The 13,667-nt window shown below is 45.2% G+C and overlaps 1 pseudogene across 1 annotated transcript in view; it reads left to right on the forward strand.

Annotated features, from left to right (window-relative positions):
* LOC311228800 (neuroligin-4, X-linked-like) overlaps positions 1-13,667 on the forward strand; it is a 221,731-nt pseudogene that overhangs the window by 128,259 nt on the left and 79,805 nt on the right. The window contains exon 6 of the transcript in view: positions 739-952. The product of the transcript in view is annotated as a neuroligin-4, X-linked-like (transcript). The remainder of the gene's footprint in view (positions 1-738; positions 953-13,667) is intronic.

Consider the following 13,667-nt stretch of genomic DNA (forward strand, 5'->3'; position numbering starts at 1 on the left):
GTGTGTGTGTGTGTGTGTGTGTGTGTGTGTGTGTGTGCATACTGTATACGCATCATACCCATACAGTATTGACCGTAATAATGTAATGTCTAAATGTTTAGTATAAGGCACATGTATATGTACATGTATATTGACACATTTATATCTGTATTATCTACATATATTTATGTATTTTATTTATTATTTATTTTAATTAAAACCATTTTAATCTATTTTAACTCTATCTGTCTTGTTTTCCTATTTTGTTTTTAACTTTTAAAGATCCCACTGAGATCTAATAATCCTTTTTTATGGTTAACTCCACTTGGAGACATACAGGGTATTTGTGTAGAACTTGTGTGATGTCACTAATAGGTATAACTCCTCATGGTTCAATATGTGGTAATTTGGCAGCTTTATTTCCAGCTACACAGAAAGCTGAGTAGGTAGTGGCATGTCTTGAAATAATATAAGCTGCCAACTTGGAATTCCTGTTAATTTAAATGGCTGCCGTCAATTTGCATATTAATATTGCATTCGCAATGAGGGTAAAGGTGTAGAGATGCTGCAGAGAAGATATTTTCAGTTGTTTACTGAACAAAGGTACATCTGGAGGGGATCTAAACACATTTAGTTCCACTATGCAGTGAGACTTTTGATTCATTGATTAAATGATTGACAAACCGATTGATCGACTGAGTGATTAATTTATTAACTGACTAATCAACTAACCTAATAAATTAACTATCCAATTCCCAGGTTCATGTACACTGACTGGGCTGACCGGGACAATGCAGAGACCAGGAGGAAGACTCTGGTAGCGCTCTTCACAGACCACCAGTGGGTGGCGCCAGCTGTGGCCACAGCAGACCTCCACGCCCAGTATGGCTCCCCCACCTACTTCTACTCCTTCTATCACCACTGTCAATCAGACGCCACGCCCCCCTGGGCTGACTCCGCCCACGGAGATGAGGTGAGATGATTTGATAGGATGTGTCATACATGATTGATTGATGGTTGGTTGGTTGGTTGGTTGGTTGGTTGGTTGGTTGGGGGTGAGTTGGTGGATTGGTTGGTTGGTGGGTGGGTTGTTTGGTTAGTTGGTAGGTGGTTGGGTGGGTGCGTTGGTGTTGATTAGTTGGCTTGTCGGTTGGTTGGTTGATTGGTGGGTGGGAGGGTGATTTGTTTGGTTGGTGAATGGGTGGTTGGTTGGTTAGTTGATGGATGAATTGATTGGTTGGTGAATTGATAGATTGGTGGACAGATGGAAAATCTTAATTGACAGCTAATTAAAAAGGTATTAACCGCATTCCAAGAAGAGACTGGAATAACATCAAAACCTGTGTCTGGGTCCACAGCTGACAGCTGTTGTTTAATCAGTCTGGGTCCCAGAGTGGCACCACATTTACTGAGTTCAACACAGGTTTACAACCAATTAACCCCATGGTAGAGGAAATGTTCAGAGCCTTTACTTAAAGGGGCATTTCACCAAAAAACAATGGTGATTTTATTTGCACATAATCTCACACACTTATAGCAGTCCCTATAAGACAAAGTATTGCTATTTTTTCATCTACATAATTTCAAGGGGCTGTATTTTACACAATAACTCTCAATAACTGATGATGTGCTGCTACAGTATATGAATGGTTGATGCGTTTGACTCTTTATTGTTTTGTTTTATCAGCAGGAAATAAACGTGGGCCTGTTTAGTTTAATGTTTATGTTGTCAAGTTAGAAAAGGCTTGGATTTCTCACCATTTTAATCAGTTTATAATGTTTATATATAAAACCAATATCTGTAAAATATTTTCTCTACCATATTGAAATAGAAATATGAAGTCCCCTATAATCAAAGTATTTACATATGGTACATCTGAAATGTAACAAAGTATAATAATTGTATATTATGTATACAGTATTAGTTAATAACATTAATGCAACACCATTATTTGTAACGGTTGTACGATAGCCAGAACCCAGGTGCAGATACAAACAGGCAGAGACGATGTTGAATTAGAGAAAACCCAAACAGCGGGTACATTTATTAGGGAAAGGGAGAACACGGACAGCCCAGGGAGTAGGCAAGTAGCAGGGTAGTCAGACAAGCAGGGGGGGGGGGTCATAGCCGGGAGCGGGTTCTCAGACAGTGAGGTTCACACAGAGAAGAGTAGTCGGGCAGGCGGAGGTCATACACAGGGATCCAAAACTTGGGAGCACGGTGTGCAGCCAGGTGTGGAGGACTGTGAGCAAAGGAGGAGAAGACAAGTTAGACAAAGCAAACGAACAAGGACTGACATGAGAATGAGCGATACTACTACTAGTAATCTGGCTCTGTTCCCTCCTCCCTTAAGCACGCCATGGTTGAGCCCCTCCTAAAAAAACCTAACCTAGACCCTGCTCTTTTCAATAATTACAGGCCCATATCCAAACTACCCTTCCTATCTAAGATTTTAGAAAAGGCTGTCCTGGCACAGCTCCTCCCCTTCCTACATCACAACAACCTCCTAGACAAATTCCAGTCAGGTTTCAGGGCAGGACACAGCACTGAGACAGCGCTAGTCAAAATGTACAATGACCTGCTTCTCACCATCGACTCAGGTAGCTGTGCCATGCTCCTCCTCCTGGACCTATCTGCCGCGTTCGACACGGTCGACCATTCCACCCTGGGGGTCTGCCCTAAACTGGTTTGCATCCTACTTGAGCGGCTGCACCTTTTCGGTCAGTTTGGGTGGACACTCCTCCCCCACAGCTAGTCTAACGTATGGGGTCCCCCAAGGTTCTATCCTGGCCCCCATAATCTTCTCCATCTACATGCTCCAGAAACACAACATTTCATATCACTTTTATGCCGATGACACCCAAATCTACCTTCCCCTCAACCCCTCTGACACAGCTAACCTAGACTCTCTTAAAAACTGTCTTAGGGACATAAAAAGCTGGATGGCCCTCAACTTCCTACAGCTAAATGAAAATAAAACAGAGATAATTTTGTTTGGCCCCCCCTCTTCCACCAAAACACTCTCCAACAGCCTAGGACAACTCTCCACCCACCTCAAACCCCACATCAAGAGCCTGGGTGTAATCTTTGACCCAGAGCTCAAATTCGACCGGCAGGTAAATGCCGTAGTCAAGTCATGCTTCTTCCAACTCCGCAACATCAGTAAAATAAAAACAATCCTTTCACCCGTCGACCTGGAAACAGTAGTCAATGCATTCATCACATCACGCCTTGACTACTGCAATGCCCTCTACACCGGCATCAGTCAGGCTGCCATGTCCCGCCTCAAAATGGTCCAGCACTCTGCAGCTAGGTTCCTTACCGGCACCAGAAAGAGAGACCACATCACACCAGTCCTAGCCTCCCTACACTGGCTCCCAGTCCCACTTAGAATAGATTTCAAAATCCCCCTCCTCACCTTCAAGGCACTATCGGGTGCAGCACCCCTATACATCACCGAGCTCATCACCCCCTACGCAGCACCCAGGTCACTAAGATCCTCCAACCAGGCTCGGCTGGTCCCCCCCCCCCGCACCAGACTAAAAAAGAGAGGCGATTGCTCCTTCAAGGCCGTAGCCCCCAAACTATGGAACAAGCTTCCCCTGGAGGTTCGACGCTGGAGACATTTAAGGCCCGTTTAAAAACCCACTTTTATACCCTAGCCTTCGATTAATCCTGATTCTCCCACACCCTAACCCACACACTCCCATGCAATTTTATCCTGCCCCCTCCCTCTTGTATCTCTTCTTGTGCTCCTCTGTCCCTGGTGTGCTATACTGTACTTTGTGCTCCCCTATCCGCTTGTCCTATTTTTTGAATGTACTGTCCTGTTCTGTTGTGCCTTTTTTTATTTGTGTATTTTATAGGACATTGATTTTATGCTTTGACTGTACTGTACAGCACTTTGGTTGGCTCTCAAGCTTTTAAATGTGCTCTATAAATAAATTACTTGACTTGACTTGACTTGACTTGACTTGACTTGACTTGACTTGACTTGACTAGGACTGACTGGTATATGAGAAACTATGATCTGGCAGCCTCAAGACATTTGAGCCAGGTCTAAATAGGTAGAGTAATCAGCCATTAGATGTCAATCAGCTGCTACTCCGGTCTTCACACACCTGCACCTCATCCTGTACTTAGGAGAGAGAGAGAGAGAGAGAGAGAGATAGAGAGAGAGAGAGAGAGAGGAGAGAGAGAGAGAGAGAGAGAGAGAGAGGAGGAGAGAGAGAGAGAGAGAGAGAGAGAGAGAGAGAGAGAGCGAGAGAGAGAGAGAGAGAGAGTAGCTATGTCAGAATAGAGTGAGATAAACCAAGGGTTACAGAAGATGGGAAGCCTGGAGGCTTGGAGGTGCATGACATTATTATTTGTATTTTGTTTTGTTAATATAAAGAAAAAATAAATTTAATTTTGGTGACAGACTTCTTCAGACAAACATTTCTGAGTACATTTTAATTACTTGTATGTATGTGTCTGTCTCCCAATAGGCCCAGACAATGAGTGTCAGAGGGGGAGAGTGATAACTTCAGTCTTACTGTACAAAAGTACATTAGTCTGTAAAAATGTTGGCAAGAGATTAACATTGGACTCTATTCAGTTGGATTTGTAACACTGTTTTGATTCCAGATGTTTTTGTGACCCTTTATTTTTCCCCACGTGAGGCTGGACACAATTACTGTACATTGTGTGATTTTCTTTAGTGCAAGGAATCCAAGGAATGATCTTTGCGTAATGGGAAATTTAGCTTACCAATGTACCTGTTGTACAATGTGCCTGTTGTGATACATTCAGGTCCATCATTTGGTTTTAATGCTTAAAAACATTTGCATAAAGCAAGCATGTCCACTCCCATATTAATACGAGTATTAACCATTTGAAGAATATCCCTTTAACACATTCGGGGCCATTGGGATGAGTCTAATTAATGTCAAGAGGACCGGGGAATGTAAACAAACGTGGGGCTGTTTGTACAGCTAAATTTATACTTTATAGTATTGCTATCTGTCCATTCTCATTGTCAATTGAGTCCATAAACCGTCCCTTCAAAATGGCTTAATCAATAGGTTCTCATTTTATAGCGCCGTGAATATAAGCGTTATACGGGATTTGGGACTAGTATATTTTCTGTAAGGCTCGATATAGGGCTAATAGCTGCTAACGTTATATCCAATGGCATTTCCGTTTTACAGATGCTACAGAAATAACTCAAACTGCATATGATCGGCACGATCCCAAAGCATGTATGCATGAAAGGGTGGGGGGGTGGGGGGGTGGGGGACGTTGTTTATTATTATTGATTACCAATAACTGTGTTCGTCTAACTAGCCACATAGGCCGATCGCCTGGCTGGCTATCAAAACAATGCCCGATCGGGCTGTAATTTACGTGAAAAAGATCTTACCGTGGTCCGGGCTGATCCCCCCCCCCGAGCATTTCCCCGTTATCGATCACCATCTGGTAGATCGATATGTCCATTGGCTGATGATAAATCCCCTTATTGCATGGTGAAATCTGCTATCCGAAACGTAGTCCAAGCTACATGCTGCACATCCAGAATCCTGCTACTGAAATCTCCATTGAAAGTAAAACAAAATTATCGCGATAGCGCCCCTAAGAGGATCTGGCCGGTATTGCACCTTCTCGAATTCATAGAGTAGGGTAAATCTGCAGTGCCGCTCGGCAACCTTGAATAGGTTATTTAAAATGGAATAAAAGCAATAACAACTTCCCACGGATATAACAACGGGTGGAATCGAAACACGGAAATCTCTGTGCTTGAGCGGGAATGTGTTAAGGTACATTTTCAACAGATAAAAACAGTGAGATGAATCACTGTTAACTATGGACAATCATGCGATTAATCCCGATTAAATATTTGAATTGATTGGCTGCCCTAGTATAAACGTTTCTCTCCAAGGCTGCATTTCACACATACTGCATTAAGTGGATGGAGCTGAAAACACCGGGATGGAGGTTTTCTCCAGAGGCTGCATCCCAGTGGTGGAAATTTGACTGGGAACAAAACTTTGATGCCTAATTAGTCCCAGGAAATCTCCTACACTCAGCAGTTTCTGTGCTACGGTGGCCCAAATAGGTCAGATGTTGGTCTGTGTCTGCAGTTTGGAAACAGAGGGTTTGTGCGCGTAATGACACCTCCTTTTTCTGGGCCTTCATGTGCCTAATTAGCATGTGAATATATTAGATGGTGGGATTACAGTATAATACACCACAACCATTACCAAACCATATACAGTAGGTGGGTGGGTGGCAGGGTGTACTGTACACATCCATCAGCCTCATTTTACCATTAGGGCCACAGTATGCGCACCTATCAGCATAATTACCATCACCACAACGTATAGGATGGTGGGTATGAGCATCCCTCAACCTAATTACCATTGAAACATATCAAGTCAAGTCAAGTCAAGTGTTCCTTTATTAAACCCCTTGTGGACATGCAGGTGTCACAGCAGCATGGGGGAGGGGGGGGGGGGGGGGGGGGTACAGTCAGAAGAGGTAATAATAGCAAAAGTTATTGAAATGGAGTAGAACATTGTAATAATAGTGGAATGGCAGAATTCAATCAATAATAAGAAGAAGAAGAAGAAGAATATGAAGTTGAAGAAGTGTTAGGGTAGCGTTTAACTGGAGCCCAAGAGCAGAACACAGGGATGGAGAGAATGGAGCGGTTTAGGTTGTTTAATGTTCCAATATAGGTACCATGCAGACAGGGTTATAGAAAAACAGGAATGTTCGACAGGTGCGAGCAGGAGCACTCCTCGTGCTCCACAGGATCGTCCTGGCGGGCGGTGTCTCGTGAGACAGAGTAGGCCGGCGGCAGATGACCCTGGGCACAGGGAGAACAGAGGTTAGAGCAAGGCAGGGAAACAGATAGAGCAGCAAGGTAGGTTACGTCCTCGTACCTAGGTAGGAGTAGCAACACTCGGACAGTGAGTGGCAGGAGAAGCAGGGCTCATATCAGAGCTGATGATGACCTGACGAGTCTCAGGTGTGCAGATATAACTTGGCTGACAGCGTGGGAAAACAGCGACAGGAAGTTGCCCATATAAGGGCGTGGAAGCAGGGGGAGAGAGAGGGGCTCTGGCCGTGATGTAACAAGAAGAAGAAAACCTACTACTGGTTTATTGAAGGTTCCCAACCACAGCCGGGGATGCAGCCTTCACTATGGACATTAGGACTATGGACAAAATCTACCTCAGCCTTTTACAGTTTTTCTCAATTGCTTTGGTGCATTTCTCTGATCAGAATTAAAGTTCTCATAACTGTTAGTTCAACCTCCACAACATTTTGTCATTTGTGCACATCATAGTAGCAGTTTCTCATTCCCCCGAACAAATTGCAAATGCTTTTGGACATGCATCAATTGCTTTCATACAATTCTCAGCTGTTTTATAACATTATCATTTGCTTATGTCATGTCAGTCAAAATTAACTATACTTATGACCAGGGCCGCCTGGGAGAAATGCGAGGCCCTGTGCGAGATTTAAACGCGAGCCCCCCCCCCCCCCCACCCATAAAAGGTAAAAAAAATAATATATATATATATATATATATATATATATATATATTTTTTATTTTTTATTTTTATTTTTTTTACAGTCAACATATTCTTAAATAATAGCGCTGCCCGAGGCTGGGCATGATACAGTCAACATATAGCAAGAGAGAGAGCGAGAGAGAGCTCCCGTTCTACAGTCAATATACAGTGTTATCGCTGCACAGACCCGGCAATGCCCCTGACCCTCCACCAGAGCAAGGCCAGAGAGAGAGAGAGAGAGAGAGAGAGAGAGAGAGAGAGACACACATTGGAAAGAAACAACCCAAAACCAGAGCAAATTGAAATGCTATTTGGCCCTAAACAGAGAGTACACAGTGGCAGAATACCTGAGCACTGTGACTGACACAATACTAAGAAGATCCTTGACTAGGTACAGACTCAGCGAGCACAGCCTAGCCATCGAGAAAGGCCGCCATAGGCAGACCTGGCTCCCAAGCGAAGACAGACCCACTGCACACAAGATGAGGTGGAAACCAAGCTCCACTTCTTAACAACCTGCCCACTATACCAAGACATACTTCCCACAAATTGCAAACACCCAAAGAGACTTTGAAAACATCGACAATAACTCAAAACTCCCATACCTACTGGGAGAAATACAAGAATGTGAAATAAAGCCCATTTGAATTGAAGAGAGAGAGATAGATAGAGCATGTCTGTGTGTGTTAGAAAGAGAGAGATAGAGAGAGAGCATGTCTGTTTGTGTGTGTGTGTTAGAGAGAGAGCATGTATATGTGTGTTAGAAAGAGAGAGACATATATAGAGAGAGAGCATGTCATTTTGTGTGTTAGAGAGAGATATAGAGCATGTCTGTGTGTGTTAGAGAAGAGAGAGAGAGAGAGAGAGAGAGAGAGAGAGAGAGAGAGAGAGAGAGAGAGAGAGAGAGAGAGAGAGAGAGAGCATGTGTGTTTGTGTGTTAGAGAGAGAGCATGTCTGTGTGTGTGTGTGTGTTAGAGAGAGAGCATGTATGAGAGAGATAAGCAAAGATGAGCCCCTAAAGGATATTCAACTTTTAATGGAAGAACAAAACAGAAGGAAAAGATAACTTCACAAAGGCAACATGAATATACATAGATCCAAAAGGACAAAGATCAACACTTAAATCCAAAGAGAAGAGGGTCTATACCAGAGAAAACAAAGTAGCAAGGAGCCAATGGCCGACATCAGCTAAATAGGCTAACTGCAAATAGAGTAGCCAGGTACTGACACCAGGCCACACACTGTTAGCTACTACAACAGCTAGCCGGCCCGTTTGGCTCAATATAACGTTAGCTACGTTAGCTAGCCGGCCCGCTTTGGCTCAATATAACATTAGCTACAACAGCTAGCCGGCCCGTTTGGCTCCCGAGAGAGAGAGAGAGAGAGAGAGAGAGATATCCACGGCGGAAATAGAATAGAGTGCATTAAAAACTCACCAAACGTCCAAGAGGATGGAGACAACAGTGTGGAGTTGACGAAGTTCATCTGACGAATGACCGTCCTCTTCATCTTGGCATAACAATGCTGCACGCGCTCTCTCTAGGTTAGCTAACGCTAGTTAGCCTTTAGCTAAGCTAGCTACTAGCCGACATCAACATGGCTATCCCGACTGAACCACACGTTAGCACTCGATATTATAACGTAGCTAAAGCTAACTAGCTGTCCCTGCCTTTAGCTAAGCCGACATGGCTAGCTTGACTGAACTGTCTAACATGCAACAACTTTCATCTTCAGTCCATCTGCCGAATGACTGTCCTCTTCGTCTTGGCTGGCATAACTAAGCATAACCTCCAAAGCTGCACTCGCGAAATAGTCAAACGCAGCTGACGCAGCCGGCGTACACATGATGTAACCCCTCCCTTCGTTGAAACCAATAGTATGTCTGCTGCAGAGCCCCAGAGCTCCAATAGTGAGTATGTCTGCTGCAGAGCCGCAGAGCCAGGAACAAGTCAGACACATTCTACAAACGTGTCTAATGTGAAATATATAAGCATATAAGCAAAACTAGATTTTAGGTCTGTGATGAAAAAGGGCCTCGCGGGAAGGGGGGCCTCGCAAAAAAAATAAATAAAAAAAAATAAAAAATAAAATAAATAAAAAATGTTTTAGTTTCAAGTTTCAAGTTTCTTTAATAGTTGTCATAGAGAAGTACAGAATACTTTCATACAAAATGCTTCTTACTGTTACGCTCCAGAGACTGTGCCAGACAAGATAGTATCAAATAACATAGTATAGCATGTAGTTTAGAAGAAGAAAATGAGGTCACAGTGTTCGGTATAGACATATGTACAATGTTCTGAGTTACCATATAATATACAATACTATGCAGAGTACTAATGTACAGTACTATATAGTGCAAAGCAGAAATGGGATGAGGTACAATTTAGGTACAATTCACAGTAAGGTGTACGAGTTGTAGTGCAATCCTTCATCAATAAATATAAAGTGTGGGGAGTGGGTGCTACAGTGTGTTTGTTTAAAGTGAGTGTGTGCGTGTGGATGTGTGTGCTATGTGCGTTTGGTGGTTGTTGTTGTGTGGGGGAGGATCTATGGTGGTTGTTGTTGTGTAGTGTTCATTCATTGTTCGTTTAGCAGCCTGATGGCCTGGGGATAGAAGCTTCTTCTGAGTCTTTCTGTGCTCGCCTTGAGACTCCGGTATCGCTTGCCTGACCGCAGCAGTTCAAAGAGGCAGTTGTTCGGGTGACTGGAGTCTTTAATGATTCTCTTAGCCTTGCCCTTGCAACGCTTGTTGTAAATGTTCTGGAGGGTGGGGAGCCCCCCTCCAATTGTGCGTTCGGCTGAACGTGTCACTCTTTGTAGTCTGCTTCGGTCTTGTGCAGTGCTATTCCCAAACCAGGAGGTGATGTTGCCGGTCAAGATGCTCTCTATTGTACATGAGTAGAAGTTCTTAAGGATCTTCTGACTGACTTGGAACTTCCTTAGGCGCCTGAGGAAGTAGAGGCGTTGTCGTGCCTTCTTCACAACACTGTCAATGTGTGTGGTCCATGTCAAGTCCTCGGATATGTAGGCTCTGAGGTACTTAAAGCTATTGACTCTCTCAACCGGTGCCCCGTCGATGCTGAGGGGGCTGTAGTCCTTGACCCCCGACCTCCTGAAGTCCACAATCATCTCCTTTGTTTTGCTGACGTTCAGGGAGAGGCTGTTTTCCTGGCACCATCCCGCCAGGACCTTGACCTCTTCCAGGTAGGCCCTCTCGTCGTTGGCAGAGATCAGGCCCACCACCACTGTGTCGTCAGCAAATTTGATGATTGTATTGCTACTCCGCTGAGCCACACAGTCGTGTGTGTACAGGGAGTAGAGGAGGGGACTCAGAACACAGCCCTGGGGGGCCCCTATGTTGAGGGTGATGGATGAGGAGGTGCAGTTGCCTGCTCTCACCACCTGGGGTCTGCCAGTCAGGAAGTCCAAGACCCACTGGCAGAGGTCATAGTTCAAGCCCAGGTTCCTGAGCTTGGCTATGAGTATGGAGGGGACTATGGTATTGAATGCCGAGCTGTAGTCGATGAATAGCATTCTCACATAGTTCCCCTGCCTCTTGTCCAGGTGTGATGCTGCTGTGTGCAGCACATGGGCTATGGCGTCCTCCGTGGACCTGTTGGGGCGGTATGCAAATTGCAGGGGGTCCATGTTGATGGGGAGGGAGGAGCAGATGTAGCCCTTTACTAGCTTCTCAAAGCACTTCATGGCTATGGAGGTGAGAGCTACAGGGCGGTAGTCGTTGAGGCAAGCAGGCTTGGATTTTTTGGGTACAGGGATAATAGTGGACTTCTTCAGGCAGGTGGGGATGACAGCCTGTTCTAAGGACAGGTTGAAGATGTCAGTGAATACTGGGGCCAGTTGGTCGGCACAGACTTTTAGGACGCGGCCGGGGATGCCGTCCGGACCTGCTGCCTTCCTGATATTCACTTTTTTAAAGGTCCGCCTCACCTCATGCTCTGTTACCCTGAACACTGCGCCTCCATCAGCAGCCGACCCCCCCCCCCCCCCCCCCCCCCCTTGCCGTGGCTTGTGAGCTGGTGTTGTTATTACCAGCATCAAACCTCGCATAGAAGGTATTGAGGTCATTTGCTAAGGAGATGTCACTGTTCAGTTTGAGGGAGGCGCCTTTGTAGTCTGTCATCGTTTTGAGCCCCTGCCACATAGCTCTAGAGTCAGCTTGTTCAAACTGGAGTTCAATTTTATCCCTGTAGCGCTGTTTGGCCTCTGACACTGTCCTCCTTACGTTGTATCGCGCCACCTTGTGGTCATTCATGTTGCCTGCCACTAGGCCGTCGTTGTATGCTTTGGTGCGCTCTCTCAGAGCTTCACGGACGGATTTGTCTACCCAGGGTTTTTGATTTGGGTAAACTCTCATTTTGGTAGTGGGGATTGTTTCTTCCACCATAGTACAAACATAGTTCAGCACTGTTTCCGTGTAGACATTAATGTTATCTGTGTCGCGGAACACATTCCAGTCTTTGCAGTGAAACGCAGACCGGAGCGTCTCCTCTGACGTCAAATCCCATTTCTGCACCTCTCGCGAGACTACAGGAGTACTTTTGATTCTCTGTTTGTACAATGGTGAAAGAAAGATTGACGCGTGATCTGATTTACCAAAGCCACTATCAGAATGAGCCTTGTAGCCACCTTTAAATTGCGTGTAACAGTGATCTAGGATGTTACCGCCTCTGGTGTTGCAAGTCACATGCTGATAGAAGTCAGGTAATACCTTTCTCAGATTGGCGCTATTGAAATCACCCAGAACCAAAATGGCGGCGTTAACGTTCGCCACTTGTATTCTATTTACCTCGTCGTGGAGTCTGGAGAGCGCGACGTTGTTCCTGGCTTGCGGTGGAATATACACTCCGATCAGGATGATCGCCGTTAACTCCCTCGGGAGGAAGAAAGGACGACACTTGATGGTTATATATTCCAGGTCTGGGCAGCAGTGGCTCGATAGTTCCTTCACGTTGCCTGGATCGCTCCAATTGTTGTTCAACATGAAGGCTATTCCACCTCCACGCTGTTTGCCGGATTCTGCTGTTCTATCCTTGCGGTGAATGAAGAAGTGATTGGCCGGTTGAATGGCGTGGTCTGGGACTTCTGGCGCCAGCCACGTCTCGATGAAGCAGAGAACGTTACAGTCCCTAACGTCTCTCTGGAATTGAATCCTTGCTCGGATGTCGTCTAGTTTATTGTCTATTGATTGTACATTGGCTAGCAATATACTGGGTAGTGGTGTCCTGTGCCGCCTGGTTCTCAGCCTGTTACGGACTCCAGCTCTCTTTCCTCGCCGTCTGGGTCCTTTGTCCCTGGGGGCGAGATCCGGTCCTGATGTCCTCAAGATCTCTCTGGGGCTTCCAGAGAAATCTGAGGGTGACCAAACTCTACCTGAGTACATTCAGCACAAGCTACCCAACTGGCTCAAGCTTTCATTGGAAAAAACACTCGACCTGGAACAAGTGTTTCGCCCAGCGCGACCACAATCACAACCACACGCTGGGAAATATCCCAGACCAGTCCTAATCCGCTTTTTACGAATCGGGGACAAAGAGCTGATCCTACAAGCAGCAAAGAAATCTACAATCACAGAGGGGGAAGCCAAACTCACCATTCGCCAGGACCTGCCCACAGAGGTACGTCGAAGACGCAGAGAATTCGACCGGATGACCAAGATATTCATCGAAAAGGGCATGTTTCGAGGATTTGCATACCCTCACCGGCTTCGAATCCTCCATAAAAACAAAATTGTCCTGTTTGACGATCCAAAAGAGGCAGAATCATTCGCCGACGAGCTGGACTGAGGTTTGCCTCGTAAACCGTTACCCATGGTGGAGGTAAGAAGATGACATTTACGTTTTTTTTGTTTGTTTGCACCCCCTCATTATGACTGTTATAATACGGACAAATCACTTGACTTTGAAACCCCAGAGGAAGGGGTATTGATTTGCCAATACAGTCGCGATCGGCTGTTCATTCTTTTCTCCTCAACGTGTATATTTACTGTCTGGCAGCGGTACTTCCTGCAACAACGTGTGACGTCATACGGACGATACCATAACTAAAGGAAGGGAGGGGGGTACAAGGAATAGCACGAATTTAACATGCATCTGTTTTGCACTGATATT

Source organism: Notolepis coatsorum, assembly GCF_963971535.1.
Source record: "Notolepis coatsorum genome assembly, chromosome: 5".
Classification (NCBI taxonomy): Eukaryota; Metazoa; Chordata; class Actinopteri; order Aulopiformes; family Paralepididae; genus Notolepis; species Notolepis coatsorum.